General features: G+C 43.6%; 1 long non-coding RNA gene across 1 annotated transcript in view; it reads right to left on the reverse strand.

Annotated features, from left to right (window-relative positions):
• Positions 1–954: 954 nt before the first annotated feature.
• Positions 955–18,302, reverse strand: part of LOC129527907 (uncharacterized) — a 34,143-nt gene continuing 16,795 nt past the window's right edge. The window contains exons 4-5 of the long non-coding RNA XR_010131844.1: positions 8,789–8,866; positions 955–4,575 (exon numbers count right to left, since the gene is read on the reverse strand). This is a non-coding gene — a long non-coding RNA (uncharacterized lncRNA). The remainder of the gene's footprint in view (positions 4,576–8,788; positions 8,867–18,302) is intronic.

Genomic DNA, 18,302 nt, shown 5'->3' on the forward strand with positions numbered 1-18,302 from the left:
CTCTAAGGCAAAGCTGAATCACCCACAATCATTCAGAACTCAGGATGCAAAGACTTTCCAAGCTCTCAGATAAAGCCCTGAGAACAGAGGTAGGTTGAGTCTGATCAAAACTACACCAATCCCTAATGCTTGGCCCTTGGGAATCAACCTCCTCTGCCTTAGAGAGGAGACACAAAACACTTTCACGTGGAAAAGAACATCACCGGAACCTCTACAGTCTTTTATACAAAATATTCAGCTTACAAGAAATTATTAGATCTGTGAAAAGATAAGACCATAGGCTCAATGTGCTTTAATGTTTTTAAAAGCAAACAACAGAATTAGGTTCTCAAGTGACCCAAATTCTAGATACAATAGACAATTATTTTAAAATAATTATGATTAATATATTCAAGAAAATAGAGGAAATGAGAGGCAATATAAATAGAATAATGGCAATTTGCAATTAAGAATTAGAATTATTTTTTAAATAAACTATAGAACTAAAATCATAATATCCAAAATTAAGAATGCAATGAATAGTTTTAACAGTAGATTGGACATAAAACTGGTGAACTGGAAAGCAATGCAATAGAAAAATACCCAAACTGAAAGAAAGAAACTAAAAAGAAAAAAATGATTTTAAGAAATTAAGAGAAATATGGGATATATTCAAAATGTCTAAACAATATATAATTGCATTACCAGGGAGGAGAGAGAATGAGAAGCAATATTCAAAGAGATAATGACTAAAAACATTCCAAACTGATGAAAGACATCAACCCACACATTCAAGAAGTTCAGCAAACTTCAAGCAAGATAAATATAAAGAAAATCACACCTAGATACATCATCGATGTCAGCTTTCTAAAAATCAAGGACAAGAAGAAAATATTAAAATCAGCCAAAGAAATAACACATTTCTTTGGAATGAGAAAAAAAGAAAAAAATTAATAGCTGACTTCTCAAAAGAAATCTTAGAAGCAGACAACAAGCCAGGCATGGTGGCTCATGCCTGTAATCCCAGCACTTTGGGAGGGCAAGACGGGCAGATCACTTGAGGTCAGGAGTTCAAGACCAGCCTGGACAACATAGTGAAACACCAAAACCCCGTCTCTACTAAAAATACAAAAATTAGCCAGGCATGGTGGCAGACGCCTGTAATCCCAGCTACTCAGGAGGCTGAGGCAGAAGAGTTGCTTGAACCTTGGAGGCGGAGGCTGCAGTGAACCGTGATCGCATCAGTGCATTCCAGCCTGGGCGAAAGAGCAAGACTCCATCAAAAAAAGGAGAAGGAAGGGGACGGGGAGTGGGAGGGGAAATCATGGAAACAGAAAATGGGAAATTTGTAACCTTATATGCTTTATCAAAGAAAAAGGAAGAAAATTACAAACAAAGAACAGAGCAGAATTTCAGTAAATTTTTAAAAAAATCTTTAAAAATCAACAAGGTCAAAAGTTATGCTTTGAAATGATAAATCTCTAGGAAAATTGAACAAGAATAAAACACTAACTACCTAATAAGAAAGAAAAAATGAACTATAACTACAGATCCTACAAACATTAACAAGATAGAAGAATATTATGAACAAATTTACTCCAGAAGATGTGGCAATCTGGATTACATCAATAAATTCCTCAAATACAATTTACCAATTCTAACAGAAGAATAGAAAATGTGAATAGTCTGACATATATTAAAGAAATTATTATATAATTTACAATAATTAATTTATTATTCAGTTTTTTCAGTAGATTATTATTGAATTTATTATTAATATTTCCACACAAAAAAACCCAGGCAGAGGTGGATTTTTCATTTCACAGGAACAAATAACAAGTAATATATTAGACTATTAAAAGACTATAAGGAGAGGAAATATTTCCCAACTTTTATGGATGAATCTCTCTCAGAACATATACTCAAAAATTATTTTAAAATATTAGCATAGTAAGTTCAGTGATATATACAAAAGATACCATATTATGAAGAAATAGGGTTTATTTCAGGACTGGAAGAACAGTTTTGTTTTTTTTTTGTTTTTTTTTTTTTTTTTTTTTTGAGACGGAGTCTGGCTCTCTTGCCCAGGCTGGAGTGCAGTGGCGCAATCTCGGCTCACTGCAAGCTCCGCCTCCCGGGTTCACGCCATTCTCCTGCCTCAGCCTCCCACGTAGCTGGGACTACAGGCGCCCGCCACTACACCCGGCTAATTTTTTTGTATTTTTAGTAGAGACGGGGTTTCACCGTGTTAGCCAGGGTGGTCTCGATCTCCTGACCTCATGATCCGCCCGCCTCGGCCTCCCAAAGTGCTGGGATTACAGGCGTGAGCCACCGCGCCCGGCCACAGTTTTGTTTTTAAAGGCAATCAGTCTAATTCATCACATCAGGAAAAAAACTGGGGAAAAATCATGCTTTTATGTTAATGCAAAACATTAGACAGAATTCAACACTCATTCATGATTTTTTATAAAAATTCAAACTAGCAATATGGACAATATATATGGAGATTCTTTGGGGAAAATGGCAAAGATCTATTTCTTGATATGAGTTATCATTGCAAGGGCTTCCATCTTGAAATAATTCGCTAAGCTATACATTTATTATGAGTGGGATTTTTCTGTGTCTATGATTTATTTTACAATAAAATGTAAATAAAAAAGGAAGAAGTTGGAGAAGTTAGTAAGATAACCTGAATATCATGAATCCCATTAAGAACTTATTTTTTTCAAACTGTGATGAGTGTCTGCACCTGTGTTCACAACTGGAAATTCACTATGTCCCACATCATCTTTAAATTTAAGTGAAGCAACACTATGCAGTCTTACTCTATAAAAATGACTTATTATCTTTAGATGATTCATTTACAGGTTTAGTAAGGGAAAAATGTGTGACATCCTTCAATTTCATGGCTGGAATGCTGAACAAATAGGATTCCAACATCATAAATTTATTTTACCCATCACAATGCAGTTATATATTATCTTTAATGTTCTCACGGGCCTTGCAATTTTTTGATAGGAGGGTTTGCAATTATTTGAAGAGATGCAAAGAAGGACTGAGGGAAGGAAGGTGTGTGGAGTGTATTTGGGGTGTGTATGTATAACGTGATTGTGTTTATTTCTAGGTGATCTGTGTTATTATGTATGTGAGTGTGTGTAATATGCATTTGGTGTGTGTGAGGGATGTCTGTGCATATTTGTGTATGTCTGTGTGTTGTGTATGTATGTGTGGTGTGTGTGTATTGTGTGGCACATGTGGCATTGTGTTTCATTGTATTGTAGTGTATTACATGGTGTGTGTAGTGTGTGCATTCTTTGGTGTATATGTGGTATATGTCTGTGTTGCACTGTATGTGTGTTATATGTGCACTGTGCAGTAAGTGAAAGGTGTTTGTGTGTGTATTGTGTGCATGATATGGTTAGAAGACTATACATTCATTAACAGAGTTATTCTGAAAAACTCGTAATCCATCCAGGAAAGGGCTACCCAGAAGGTTGAATCTAGAAATCCTACCATGAAGGAATAGAAAGAGCAGGGAAAGATAAACTTGAATAGGAGACAATTTAGAAAATGAAAGCGAGATTTTTTTTAATTGGCTGAAAATGTCCAAAAAGGAACTCATGAAAAGGGACAAGGCTTCTCTGTGTGGATACAGAAGGCAGAACGGAAGCTTGTTATTTGAAATGCAATTAGACATCTAAAAAAATGCAATTTACTCCTTGCTGAGTGGAGAATTTTCTGTCACAGTGGGTGTGCAAGTAGAGATGAAATGCAGAGCTATCGGGGTTGGGCCAGATAACCTCAAGACGCTCTCAACTGCGAAAGGGTTAGAAAGAAGAATAAAGAGTGTGCTTGACCATGCCCAGCCCTAGCCATCCCCATGCCATCCCTGGCAGGTGCTCAACAGAACCGTGCTCTTGGGAGGCACAGTGAGATTATTGGTGGCTGCTCCTTGGATGGTTCCCAATGAACTCAACGCTGAGGGAATCCACTCCAATACCCTCTCCTTGAACTGGAGAGCTATTACTCAGATCAAGATACAGGCAATCTCAGAATTAAAATCTAAGCAAAGAGGAAGGGTCGTAGATCGAGAGCATCAGAAGCCAACACCATGGTGTACAGCATTGCCCCAATGGGTGGTAATGGAAGCAATGAGAAGTGTGGGGAGCAGAAGAAAATCTAGCTCTGCTCTTGCTTCTAACAATGTTCCACACATTTCCTGTGTTAAACAAGTAACTCAGCTTAGCTTATGGAGTCAAGGCCTATCCACTTTTCCCAAAACAGCCACAAGCCCGGAGAAATCTAGAAAATAATATAGTCATTAGCTTTAACTACGGGCTTTCAAAATTTATCTGTAAACACGCATGCTATTTTTTCAAAAGGCAGGATTTGGCCTGAGCAACAAGCACAACTGAGAGTCTGTGGAGTCACCTTTGTGTATGATGGAATACACACCCATAATCCATGCAGTTTTTAGCAGTGGAATCTATCTTCTGCTTCCATCCCATTTTACACATCACTTCTGGCTCCATCCCATTCATCTTCTAGGACATGAGGGCTGGGAATGAGACTTGGCAATGCCACAGTTGCTCCTGCCTGGTACAAATTAATTTTTAGGTAATTCATTAGTGGCCAAGCATATCTTTACAACCATCCAGCTCAACTCCATGTGAATGCAATGATCATGCATTCTTCACACTGCACCAAAAACAAGCAGATGTCTCGTGGATCCATTCCCTGTACAATATTCCTGAATGTTCAAACCTGCATTTTAAAGGTTTGATGAAACAAATTCAAGTTAATATTACTTGCTAAAAATTAGAAATGAGAACAAGAATTTCCTAGCAGCTTTAAAACACCCCCAAACTGGAAACAATCCAAATGTGTATCAACAAGAGAAAGGATACATCTCCCGTGCAATGGAGTATGACACAGTATCTACGTCAGTTCAGGCTGCTATAGCGGAATATCATAGGCTGGACAGATTATATAACAAGTATTTATTTCTCAGTTCTGGAGGCTGGGAAGTCCAAGATCAAGGTGCCAGCAGATTCACGTCTGAGGAGGGCTTCCCACCTGGTTTGGAGGTGGCCATCTTCTTGTATCCTCACATGGCAAAGAGAGAGCGAGCTCTGGTCTCTTCATCCCCTTGTAAGTGCACTAATCCCATTCATAAAGGCTCTGTTCTCATGACCTCCTGATACTATCACACGACGATTTAGGCTTCAAGACATGAATTTGAGAGGAACACAAATATTCAGTCCATAGCACACAGCAACGAAAAAGAATGAACTCCTGATGGCTGCAACAACATGAATTAGTTTCAGCGGCATAGCTAAGTGAAGGAAGCCACACAGAAAAGAGCAGATGCTGGCCGGGCGCGGTGGCTCACACCTGTAATCCCAGCACTTTGGGAGGCCGAGGCAGGCAGGTCACAAGGTCAGGAGATCGAGACCATCCTGGCTAACACGGTGAAACCCTGTCTCTACTAAAAATACAAAAAAAAATTAGCTGGGCGTGGTGGTGGGCGCCTGTAGTCCCAGCTACTCAGGAGGCTGAGGCAGGAGAATGGTGTGAACCCAGGAGGCAGAGCTTGCAGTGAGCCGAGATCACGCCACTGCACTCCAGCCTGGGCAACAGAGCGAGACTCCGTCTCAAAAAAAAAAAAAAAAAAAGAGCAGATGCTGTGTGATGCCATGTATGTCAAGTTCAAAACCAAGCAAAGCCAATCTATAGTGACAGGGTATATTAGTCCACTCTCAGGCTGCTACAAGGACATACCCAAGACTGGGTAATTTATAAAGCAAAGAGGTTTAATTGACTCACAGTTCTACAGGGCTGAGGAGGCCTCAGGAAATTCACAATCATGGTGGAAGGAGAAACAAACACATCCTTCTTCACAGGGTGACAGCAAGGAGAAGTGCCAAGCAAAAGCAGGAAAAGCTTCTTACAAAACTATCAGATCAACCGGGTGCAGTGGCTCATGCCTATAATCCCAGCACTTTCGGAGGTCGAGGCGGGCCGATCACTTGAGGTCAAGAGTTCGAGAGCAGCCTGGCCAACGTGGTGAAGCTCCACCTCTACTAAAAGTACAAAAATTAGCCGGGTGTCATGGTGCACGCCTGTAGTCCCAGCTACTCGGGAGGCTGAGGCACAAGAATCGCTTGAACCTGGGAGGCAGAGGTTACAGTAAGCCGAGATCGTGCCACTGCACTCCAGCCTGGGTGACAGAGAGAGACTCCATCTCAAAAAAAAAGAAAATCATCAGATCTCATGAGAACTTACTCATTATCACAAGAATAGCATGGGGGAACTGCCCCCATAATTCAATTACCTCCCACCAGGTCCCTCCCATGACATGTGAGGATTATAGGAAGTATAAGATGAGATTTGGGTGGGGACACAACCAAACTATATCAGAGGGGTCAGGGTAAACATTATTCTGAGGGGCAGGGGATAGTGACTGAAAAGAACTCCAAAGAGGTGTTCTGAGGTCTGGCAATATCCTGTGTCTTGCTCTAGCTGGTGGTTACATGGATGCATTTAGCATGTGAAAATTCATGGGGCTGTACATTTGATAAATAGGCCCATGGAAAACAATCAGTAAATGAGCTCAATAGGAATTTATAAATCTCCCTGTAGGAGGATGTTAATGTAACACAGCCAAAATTATAATGCCATTTTGGGGAAGCTTTTGTGGCCTCAAACACCATTAGGAAACCCACAGGCAATGGGAAGACACTTGGCTCAAGGCACTGGAATACCAGAATCATGACCCTTTTTGGGACTAGAAGATCTTGGAAATCATATATGCCAAGCCCCTCAGTTTACAGATCTGGAAATGAGGCTCCCAAGCTTCCGTTGTTGCAAATATCGTCTGGAAGACAATGCCTTCAATCAATGGAGCTCAGCCCTGGCTGCACAGCAAAACCTCCTGGAGAGCTTTAAAACATATTGATACCAAGGCTCACCCCCAGCCTAATTAATTTATAATCTCTGGAAATGAGGCTCCACATCAATAGTTCTACCAGCTCCCCAGGTGAGTCTAATGACATCAAATCATTACAGCACCCATATCTTGCTTAAATTTGTTTCAGATTACTCTGCCAGACCCCTTGCAAAGCCTGAAGCAATGGGCCCAGGAGTGGTGAGTTTTGTTCAGCACAGAGGGGATGTGGGAGGAGGAGAAGCCCAAAGAGAGGCTCAGTGAGGGTGAGGGGCCGCACCACCCGCTCCCCCAACCTTGCCTGCAGTTGCCAACACCACCTGCCTCGGAGCTGGGGAGAAATGCTCTTCCGTTCTCTTTACAAGATTTCCTGTCACTTCCTCCCAGCTCACATTCAGTGGTGCCAGTTGCATAACCCAAGGAGCTGTTTTCTTAAAGTTCAAAGTCAGAATGGATCTGGCACAGCAAAAAATTCAGGATAAATTTAGTCAAGATCTCCGTTCTGGCAGCGGAGGCACGGCTTTGACTCGGCTGCGCCATGAGTCCCGATGCACAGGCTGGAGGTGCACACCCAGATCTTCAACTGCAGCCACAAATAATGTCAGGTAGCGTCTGGGCCTTTCCGGCCACTCCCAGGAAGTCATTATGCCCCATCTTCGGTTTCCTCTACCTATAGGAAGAGCTCGACAACAATGCATTTGCCGCTCTCACAGGCGTGGACCTCCCTAGTGGGATGTGTCCAAGCAGGATCCGGGAGGCAGCTGTCAATTTAGGAAATGAGATTCCTTGGAGGCGGGCAGGTGACATAAAGTAAGTGCCTACCAGTTACAGAACACTCAGCACTTTATAGGCACGCCTTGTTTAGTCCTTGCACATCACACGTGCAAGCCATTTGCTAATATTTTACCATCTAGAGACTAAAGGCTCAGCCCCATTGAGCAATCTCACAGGTTAGAGAGAGCATCTGGGTTTGGATACAGGTGTTTCGGATTCCAGAGACCACGTGTGTTATTAACTACTCTGCTGATTTCTAGATAGTCTTTCATTAAAATCATAAAAGATGGAAAACTAAATAAAATATAGCTCTGTTTTGCTCATTCACCCTTTCCTTTTTTCAGCCATCTTTCAGTGAGGACCCGCCATGTGTGAAGCACTAAATTGTTGGGGTTTGTGAGAGCTCATCACACTCACTTTTACCCCCGGCCAGTTTGGAACTGAGAAAAAGCTGCCGGAGTCAGATGGATAAAGATGGAAGATCCCAGCCACGGTACTGGAAATGCAGAGTGAGAGAAGACGGCTCAGGCAAGGGAGCAAAGGGGCAGCTCATCCCCTTCTCGGAAACAACTGACCCCCAAATCTGCAAGCCCATCCACTGGGAAAGCATCTGTCCTGTGAAAGTTCTCAGAATCCAAACAGAGTCACTGATGTTAAGAAAACTCTCACAAATAGAGCCAGGGAAGCCATGAACAGCGGGTTCTAAAACCATATGCCTGATAACAAACAAACAAAAAAAACAAAAACCCCCAAAAAATCACAACCTTGCTCAAAGACCATTGCAACCTTATGCAAAAACAAACAAACAAAAAACACTTCTGCAAGGACATCTGTCCAGCAGCTGCCTGTCCAACCTCAGACTGCTGTCACCCTTGCTGTTGATCTTTGTAGCCAAGGATAATTATCTCAAAAGAATTAAGTAATCCTCCTCATTTTTTTCCCTCAAAAAACCTTTGCTTCCTTTATCTCCCTGAATACAGGCATAGTTTACTAAAATGTGCATATTCCCATTGCAATGCTCTCTTCCCAGATAATCATCTTTGCTTTCAGAGAGCCTCTCTCTGTTTTATGTAGGTGGACAACCCTTACCTCATAGAAGAACAAGCAGATGGAGTAGGGTGCACCTGATCCATGCACGTTTCCTGCAGTTCCACGTCCCTGAGATATCTAGAATAGGCGAATTCAGAGATTGAAAGTAGATTAGAGGTTTGCAGGGACTGGGGAGAGGCAGCTGAAAGGGATTATTTAATGAGTTCAGAATTTCCATTTGGGATGATTAAAAAGTTTTGGAAATACTAATGATGGGTACACAATATTGTGAAGGTCCTTATTGCTAATAAAATTGTACACCTAAAAAATAATTAAAATGGAAAATTTTATTTTACATGCATCTTCCCACACACAAAAAAAGAAATTCCAAATAGACTTCTGTTGATACTCCTTCTCCCCTCCAGCAACCATCCTATCTCCTTGAAAAGAGTTACTAGCTTCAACGCCAGAAATTCATTCCTCCCCTCCTCTTTTCTTTTGAACCAACTTCAAGCAGCCTTTCCTTCTGCTGCCGCACCCACCTGGAGGAGGTGATGGGAAAGTGTGGCCAGGGCTGCAGAGAGGAGAGAAGTGGGGCAGTGAGGCATGAACACCTCGCTGCTGCGAGAGCGGCAGGAAACAGGCAGAATCTAGACAGGGGTGCAGAGGCCAGGGAGGGTTGTTGGTTTTGCAATAAAAGACATGACAGCACGTGTGCGTGCTCCCGGGAAGGATCCAGAGGAGGGGATGAATGAGGCTGTGGGGACGCGAGAAGCAGCTGCAGGTGAGACCAGCACTTCCCCTAAGGGAGGGGAGGGATGAGGCACCACACCCGGTGGCTGGTGCGTTTGGCCCTGGAGCTGCGGGGATTTTATTGTGATTGCTGCTCCTCTCTTTGCAGAAGAGTTATCAGAGCAGGGAGAGGAGATGGGGTTGTGGTTGCAGAGGTCCAGGGAGAAGGCTGGAAATAGCCATTGCTGAGAGTAAGAGTGAGTGGACTGACGATGGGCCAGCAACAAGGAAGGCCTGCCTGAAGATGGTCATCCTCACGGGTGAAGAATGCCAGTGTTGAAATGCAATCACAGAAATACACAAATAACTAACAAAGTCTAAAATGAAAAGTGCCTACTTTGGAGACTTCGTTAGTTCCCTAGGGCTGCATAACAAATGAGTACAAAATTGTCAGCCCATCTTTTAATCCCATGAAATACCCATTACCTTCCAAAACACACTGGCTCCCCTGTACTCCCTCCCCACCCCACTCTGATGAGTGTTTCTGTGTTTCTGTTGTGCGTGAGCGCAGGAGTTATAACTACCTGATGATTTTCAAGTCCAGGGGCCCTTTCACACCCACTAGCTCAATCCTCCTCTTTGAAGCCTTTGTCACTGCTGGTCACCATCCTCCACAAGGGATGCGAGGCTCCTTGCCTTCTCCCTCTCTCATCGTCCCTCTCCTGCATAAGAACAGCTCACCACACCATATTCCCCATAGCCAACTTTGATCTTTTTCTTTCTCCCTGAACATTTGTCCCCCTGTGTCCACAGCTTCCACCATTACCAAGCAAGGCTGTAGCCCTGGACCTCTGCCCCAGCTCAGACTATGCTCCTGCTTCCCCTGGGAACACCCACCCAGCTCTCCCACACTCAGCATAGCCAAAACCATTCATTATGTCCCCAGAAAACTTGAAACTTGTTCTTCCTAGAGATTCCTCACTATGATTACCGAACCTATCAACTTAATGGGTCTGTCATATGTGCCCCCCACACACACACACGCACACACACACGCACGCGCACACACGCACACACACGCGCGCGCACACACATGCACACGCACACACACGCGCACACACACGCGCGCGCGCACACACACACACACGCACACACACACACACGCACACATGATAAAGACTTCCCTAAGCAGATACTGGCAAACATTTTTCTATAAAAGGCCAGATAGTACATATGTTAAGCTTTGCAACCTCTTGAAAACAGCATACTAAAAGTAATGAACACAGCTGAGTTCCAGTAACACTTTATAAAAACAGGCAACAGGTCAGATTTGGCCAACAGGCCATAGTTTACTAAGCCATGCCCTAAAATATACCAATGCTTAACAGTGGTTTTTCTGTCAATGTCAGGATTCCAGGTAGTTTTGATACTCTGCTTTATAATTGTTCTGTATGTTCCAAGTGTGCTATAATGAACATGTACATTATATTTATAATCAGAAACAGGATTTAAGCTAATGTTGGAAATTAATGGCTGATATCGTGGTCAGCTGTACTGATTAAAGTTACTCCTCCAAACAGACAGCCATCCTTGAAAAACCCCAAAACTGTTGTTAGTAGCCAGTAAGTGAACAGTTAATATTTGGCTTATTTGAAGCTCCAATGGAAAGATTTTTTTCTTTCACACCTTTTCTGTAATCAGTGCAGGCACCTGCATGTGCGCACACACACAGTGATTTTCTTGAGGAAATGGATGAAATTCCTTTTTCCATTACATTTTCCTCAAATGACTTCCTTGTCTCACTGGCAGTATGTAAGTCAAAGAAAAATTTACAATTATTTCTTACACTACAAACTTAGTGAGAATGGAAAAATGGGCTGAACCGAAATGTCTCTTCTCCTCCCACTTTGGTTTCTTGCACACAGTGTGATGAAATCCTGCAGACAGGCAGAACTGGGCACACAGTTCTCAGAAGGGCCGCTACTGAGGCCAGGAGAGTCAAATCCCCCCTCCAGCATTCTGCTCACACATAGATAAGAGGCAGTTTACTCTTTGTGTTGGATTTTTTGCTTTCACTTTCAACAAATTGATCCCTGCAATGTAATTGTTTTCAGATAAGAAGTTTAAGCAAATCCTTTCAAAAATAATAGGCATTTTCATTTAGAGAATTAAAATTCTAAAGGGGCTCAGGAGCTACATCCTGAGGCCCCCTCTAGGGGCGCCACTCCCTCCTCCGTGCGGTCTCCTGTGCGCCCGTATCAGTGCGGAATCCCTCTGGGCCAGGTTTCTCCGCTCTACCAACCTTTCCTGATGGGCTCTGAACACATCACCTGCAGCAGGAGGTTAGGAAATCCTGAATTTGGCTGAATATCTAGAGCCCACCAACCACGTTCAATGTTCACTGAACACTGGCCGGTGATTTTTTGGAGCACCTCATCTTAGATAACTACAAATGTCGGGTTCATCGCTCTAGATCAAGGTCTCTCAACTTGGGCACCACTGAGTTTGGGGGCCAGAGAAAAATTGTCTTTTGTTGGGGGTGGGTGCTGTGCTGTACATTGTAGGGTGTTTAGCAGCATTCCCAGGTTCCACCCTGGATGCCGGCAGCAGGCCCCCAGTTGTGACAACCAAAAATGTCTTTGGTACTGCCAAGTGTTCCCCTACTGAGAACACTAAGTGTTGGTCACGCCTTATGACATCTCTTGTATTTAGGGTATGACAGCTCTTGTATGTAGGAAGTGTATTTAGTAAGAAGGTCTTAGGGAAGCAACTGTTTCCCTGGGAGAGGTCAGTACAGCCTGAGCCATCGGCTTCCTTGGGAGCTCACCTAGCGGTAGGTGAGCACATGTAGAAACGCTGGGCCATGGCGCACCTATGAAGATGACCCTTCGTCCACCAGAGATTGAACTGGAGTGGCGATGGGGATCTTCACCATCCCTGTCCTCTCACAGTCAACCCCTTGATTCTGATGGCTCCAATTCATAAGATCCCTGAGGCCAAACCAAGAGTAAACTGTGGTAAATGGGAAACCTGGGGCCAAGGTTGAACTGCTCAGGGTCTGTGGATTTTTTAAGTAGTTGCTAACATTTAAATATTAGAAAAGGTCACTTGAAAATCCAATCTGGCCACTCTTGCCTTGCATTCACATGTAGGAACAATAAACTGGAGCTGGGTCACCTCGGGCATGCCCTTTGCCACAGTCCCCACCCTGCCCTGCAGCCCCCCGGGCAGGTTCCTCTCCTGCTTCGCTCATTTACATCGGCTGCCCGAGGACACTGAGGTTGCAGCCCTGGTCTATGGCCTCATTTCACCATTTTTAATGTTGTGACACACGTTTTCTTTTAGTCAAATAAGAAAATAAGCAAACAGATTGCCCAGTGGAATTCAAGCTACAAAAGAAATTTAGAAGAAATATTTGTGTTGAGGACATGAAACTACTTTACCCAACTGCCCAACTCCCAAACATGCTCAAAATATAAAATCCAGCTTAATGGTCCAGTGGCCAGTTGAGTGCCCTGCTGAGACCAGAACAGCAGGGAGGTCAGGAGACCCTGGCCATAGATTTACTTGGTGCTGACTGGCGTGTGACCTGGGGACATGTCCTCTGTCTGCCCTGAGCTTAGCTTCCTCCTCTTTCAAATAAAAGGGCTAGACTACAGGGACCCCAAGGATATAGATTTACTTGGTGCTGACTGGTGTGTGACCTGGGACATGTCCTCTGTCTGCCCTGAGCTTAGCTTCCTCCTCTATCAAATAAAAGGGCTAGACTATAGGGACCCCAAGGATTTTTTTAAATTAAAAAAATTCCAATGATTCTCTAAATCATGGATCAGCAAGCTTTTCCTATAAAGGGTCAAAAGGGAAATATTTGAGGCTTTGCAAGCATCACAACTACTCAGCTCCACCACCGGAGTGAAAAGCAGCCATGAACAATATGCAAATGAATGAGCGTGGCTGTGTTCCGAGACTTTATCTTTACTCGCAAAAGCCAGAGGCCAGCTGGATATGGCACTCAGGCGACAGTCTGTGGACCCCTTCTCTAAGTTAAAACGTCCACAAATTTACATGTGATGAAATGGCATGTCATTTCTTTGTATATCCATGATAATTAAAAAGAAAAAAGAATTTTAAGAGAAAAAAATGGCATAAAATCATACACACACTGTATCAATGTTAGTTTCCTGGTTTTGACATTGCAGTGTAGTTATGTAAAATGTAATCATCACGGAAACTGAGTAAACGGCACAGGGTGCTTTTCCACAACTTCCTGTGAATTTATAATTTTTTTCAAAGTAAAAAGTTTAAAAAGTGGTCTATATTGAAAAAAATAGGTGAATCGCTTTCTGTGTGTGTGTGTGTGTTTTGGTTTTTTTGTTTTGTTCTGTTGTTTTGTTTTGTTGAGATAGAGTCTTGTTCTGTTGCCCAGGCTGGAGTGCAATGGCGCAATCACAGCTCACTGCAGCCTTGACCTCCCAGGCTCAAGTGATCCTCCCACCCCAGCCTTCCAAGTAGCTGGGACCACAGGCATGTGCCACCATGTCCAGCTAATTTTTGTAGTTTTAGTAGAGACAGGGTTTTGTCATGTTGCCCAGGCTGGTCTGAAACTCCTGGGATCAAGTGATCCACCCACCTCAGCCTCCCAAAGTGCTGGGGTTACAGGCGTAAGCCACCACACCTGGCCGTGAATCATTTTTTAATGTTAACTTTTGAGAATTTAGTTTAGCAAGACACAGGGTTCTTTTATTGCATTAATATGTCTAGCAGGCATATAGTGCTTATTTAAAGGTTTTCTGTTTAAACTCAGCCCAATCCTAGATACACTGATAAAATAAATTTTAGAGTCAGACAAGAAACCTCTTGTTCTCCCAGGATGTCTCCGAATGGATGGTCCTTCCGGGTGATTCTCTGGGGGAGTGGATGCTCTGTGGTGTTGCTGATCCATTTAGGCCAAAGTCTCCTCCTGGCTCTTCTGTCTCCTGTTACCCTCTTGACCAGTGGCATACCCACTCAGTAGCAGCCCTCCTGAGAACTAAGTCTCCACATTCTTTGATTAAGTAGATGCCAAGCTCAGGGAGCATGGGGGATTTCATTATAGCAGGAAGGACTTGAGTCAGAGGGCAGAGAGATATGGTCAGAGGTGTCCCCTTCATCCACCCTAGCTATGCCACTGGGAGTGCGCAGGGCCATAGAGGGAGGGAGGGTGGCAGGACTGCGTGACCTGGGGGGATCTTTGACCTTGACACTTCATCGCTCCATGGCTGCAGGCAACCTTACAGCTGGCTCTTACTTTCTCGATTGTTCCAAAGCATCCGTCTCACTGCTCAGCCTCTTCTTTGCAGTGTTTTAAATCTGCTACTTTCCACCTGATGCAGGAATTTGAATTATCACCTGCAATTTATGCTGCAAACAAGGAATGATTTGTAACTCTCTTTACTTTTTTTAAGACCACAGCAAGTGGCAGGAAGCCACAGTGAAAACTCCCATGAGGCATCTCCAGGAAAGACCAAGTGACCTTTGTGGGCATAATTGTGAGGCCCTTCAAACCTCACATTAGAGACACACACTCACAATACATGCCACAAGCACACTCACATACACCTTACACACTACACACTCACACAATACACACACACAGCACACTACACACACATTACACACACAATACACACCAGACACTACACATACACAACACAACACACACATTACATACATACACACACAATATGCCCCACACACATTCACACCCTGCATATACAATACACACCACACACATACATACACACATGCACATATGCTGATACACACAATACATAGCACACACCAAACAACTACATACACAATACAAACCATATGTAACACACACATATACACAATACGCACCATACTACACTCATGCACACAATATAGAGCACACAGCACACATAAACACACTACAAACACAATACACACCACGCACACAACATACCTCACATATACACATCCACCCAACACACACACACACACACACACACACACACACACACACACACCACGCTCCACCCTCATTCAGCCCTCCCCAGAGAGCCCATCCTCTCCCTTGGTCAAGGGTTGGAGGAGCAGCGGGTTAGGGGTTGCAAAGGGAAAAGGAAGTATAGGTCATGGGGGACCCCTGGCCTCCCTTCACCTGCTCGCCCCCACCAATCTGGTTTTCTAAGCTGCCCTATTTCTAAGCTGCCGTATCACAAGCCAACTCACTTTCATGCAGCTGCTATGCAGGCAAATTGTACATAGATTTCATTCCTTCTAACTTCATTCATGCTAAACACTGCACACACTGGGTGCTTTATTTCATCTTCCTGCCTTTACCACCACAAGTCAGATGGGCCAAGCAGTCATTCTTTGAAACAGAAGGGTTTCCCTGAATAATGTGTCGCACCTGTCTCATCTTTCAATTTACTATGTTAACTTAAGAACCCACTTGCAAATGGTCAAAGATAATGCACATTAAACCAGTATTTGCTAATTTCGAGTTACCTGGGATGCTTGTTAAAAATAAAGAGCTCTGAGCTTTGCCCCCAGACTCTCAGCATCATAATCTTTAGGATCAAACGAGTGAAACCACGTTTTTAGAAAACATTCCAGGGGATTCTTAGCACTCAGAAGAGGTTGAGCAGCCCAGCCTTAAACCCTGACTCCGATGATTGCACGTCACGTCCATTGCATCTATTGCGATGCACGGGAGCTCGTCCCTCCCTAGCTTCCAGCTGTCCTGGGTCAGTAGATTTGCCCTCTCAGCCTGGCTCCCTCCTTCTCTAAAGGGACTGGCAACAGTGGACTGTCTTCCGCTCCTTAGCTCATCTGAAACCTTAGCCAGACACAGCCACCAACTTGAGTGCTTCCAGATTCCAGAAGAGCTGGAAGCAACAGCCCCAACGTGATCTCCATTCTGCCTCCACATTCCTCTTTTGGAGGAAACCTGGACCTCCCTGCTCACAGGGCCCTGGTTCTCCCCACTGCTCCCTCCTCCCCTGAGGCCCAGGTAGCCACAGCACAGTTGGCCAGCCTGGGGGAGCATTTCATTCCAGCTCTTTCCCAGGGACAAGCAATTTCTGGCTGCTTGTGCCATTCACTCTGCAACTTTGTGCAACACTCTTCACTGTATGGACACGCGTGATGTTCTGAGTTCAGACCGTGTATTAATCAGGGTTCTCCAGAGAAACAGAATCAATAGGATATATTACATACATAGGAGGAAGAGAGTTTGAGAGAGAGAAAAATTTTTTATGGGAATTGGCTCATGTGATTCTGGGGGCCCAGAAGTCAGACTGTCTGCCATCTACAAGCCAGGGAACCAGGAAAGCTGGTGATGTGATTCAGTCTCTGAGTCCAAAGGCCTGAGAAGTGAGGTAGGGGAAAGGGAGGGAGCCAGGAGGTCTGATACCAGAGGGCAGGAGAAGATGGATGTTCCAGCTCCAGCAGAGAATGAACTCTCCCTTTCTCAGCCTTTTTGTTCTACTTGGGCCCTCTGTGAATTGCACAATGCCTGCCCACATGGGGGAAGGGAATCTTCATTTGGCTACAGATTGCAATGCTAATCTCTTCCAGAAATACCCTTGCAGACACATCCAGAATACTGTCTTACCAGCTATCTGGGCATTCGTTGCCCCAGTCAGGTTAACATATAAAATGAACCACTGCGACTGCCTCTTAAAAATCTACACAACTGTTTTAGAAAATAGCACTTAAACAAGGTGTCATATTTTAAACACTGGCTATGAACAGCGTGCTAGACAAGATATATACATATTTCTGTTTTTCTGTTTTTTGTTTTTTGTTTTTAAGACAGAGTCTCACTCTGTTGCCCAGGCTGGAGTGCAATGGCGTGATCTCGGCTCACTGCAACCTCTGCCTCCTGGGTTCAAGCAATTCTCCTGCCTCCCAAGTAGCTGGGATTACAGGCACCTGCCACCATGCCCGGCTAATTTTGTATTTTTAGTAGAGACAGGGTTTCACCATGTTGGTCAGGCTGGTCTCGAACTCCTGACCTCAGACAATCCACCCGCCTGGACCTCCCAAAGCACTGGGATTACAGGTGTGAGCCACAGTACCCAGCCAAGATCAATATCTTTAAAACCATTAACTTTCCTATGCATCCGAAAGAACCAATTAGAAATGCATAGAAAAATCTCATATATAATAAAAAAACTATAATAAACCGAGAAAGAAACTTAACAAGAAATGTTCAAGATTACAGAGAAAACTATAAAACCTTACTGACAAACTCATTTAAAAGACCTGACTATGTTGTGGGATTTACTGTATTCAAAAATGAAAAGATTCAGCAGTGCAAAGATTTTAATGGAACCAGACAAGCTGAGTCTCAGAGTAACATGGAAGAGGAACTATGTAACAGTAGTCGGAACCTTTAAAGGAAAAGAATGAAGAGGGATGGTTGTGCACCCTACCAGACTTCCTAAAAGGTACAGGGATGTGCCAATTCAGGAAGGGGCAACACCATCCGCAGAGAGATAAAGCCTAGAAACTCATTTATTTGTTCATTCAAGAATAAATAACGATTGTTAAATTGACCCGCTACTATGGTTTTGGCATTGGAAGTTTGGCATTGGCAAGTTAAATCCCTACCAGTACAGCATTCATCAGAAAATATGTTTCACCTCAATTAAAGTCCTAAATACAAAAAAAAAAAAAAAATGCCAATAAGGGAAAAAACATAAAAGAGAATGTTAAGGTAGAAAAGACATTCTAAATATGGTATAGGCTGGGTGTGGTGGCTCACGCCTGTAATCCCAGTACTTTGGAGGCCAAGGTGGGTGGATCACTTGAGGTCAGGAGTTCAAGACCA

This window comes from Gorilla gorilla, chromosome 19 (genome assembly GCF_029281585.2).
Source record: "Gorilla gorilla gorilla isolate KB3781 chromosome 19, NHGRI_mGorGor1-v2.1_pri, whole genome shotgun sequence".
NCBI lineage: Eukaryota > Metazoa > Chordata > Mammalia > Primates > Hominidae > Gorilla > Gorilla gorilla.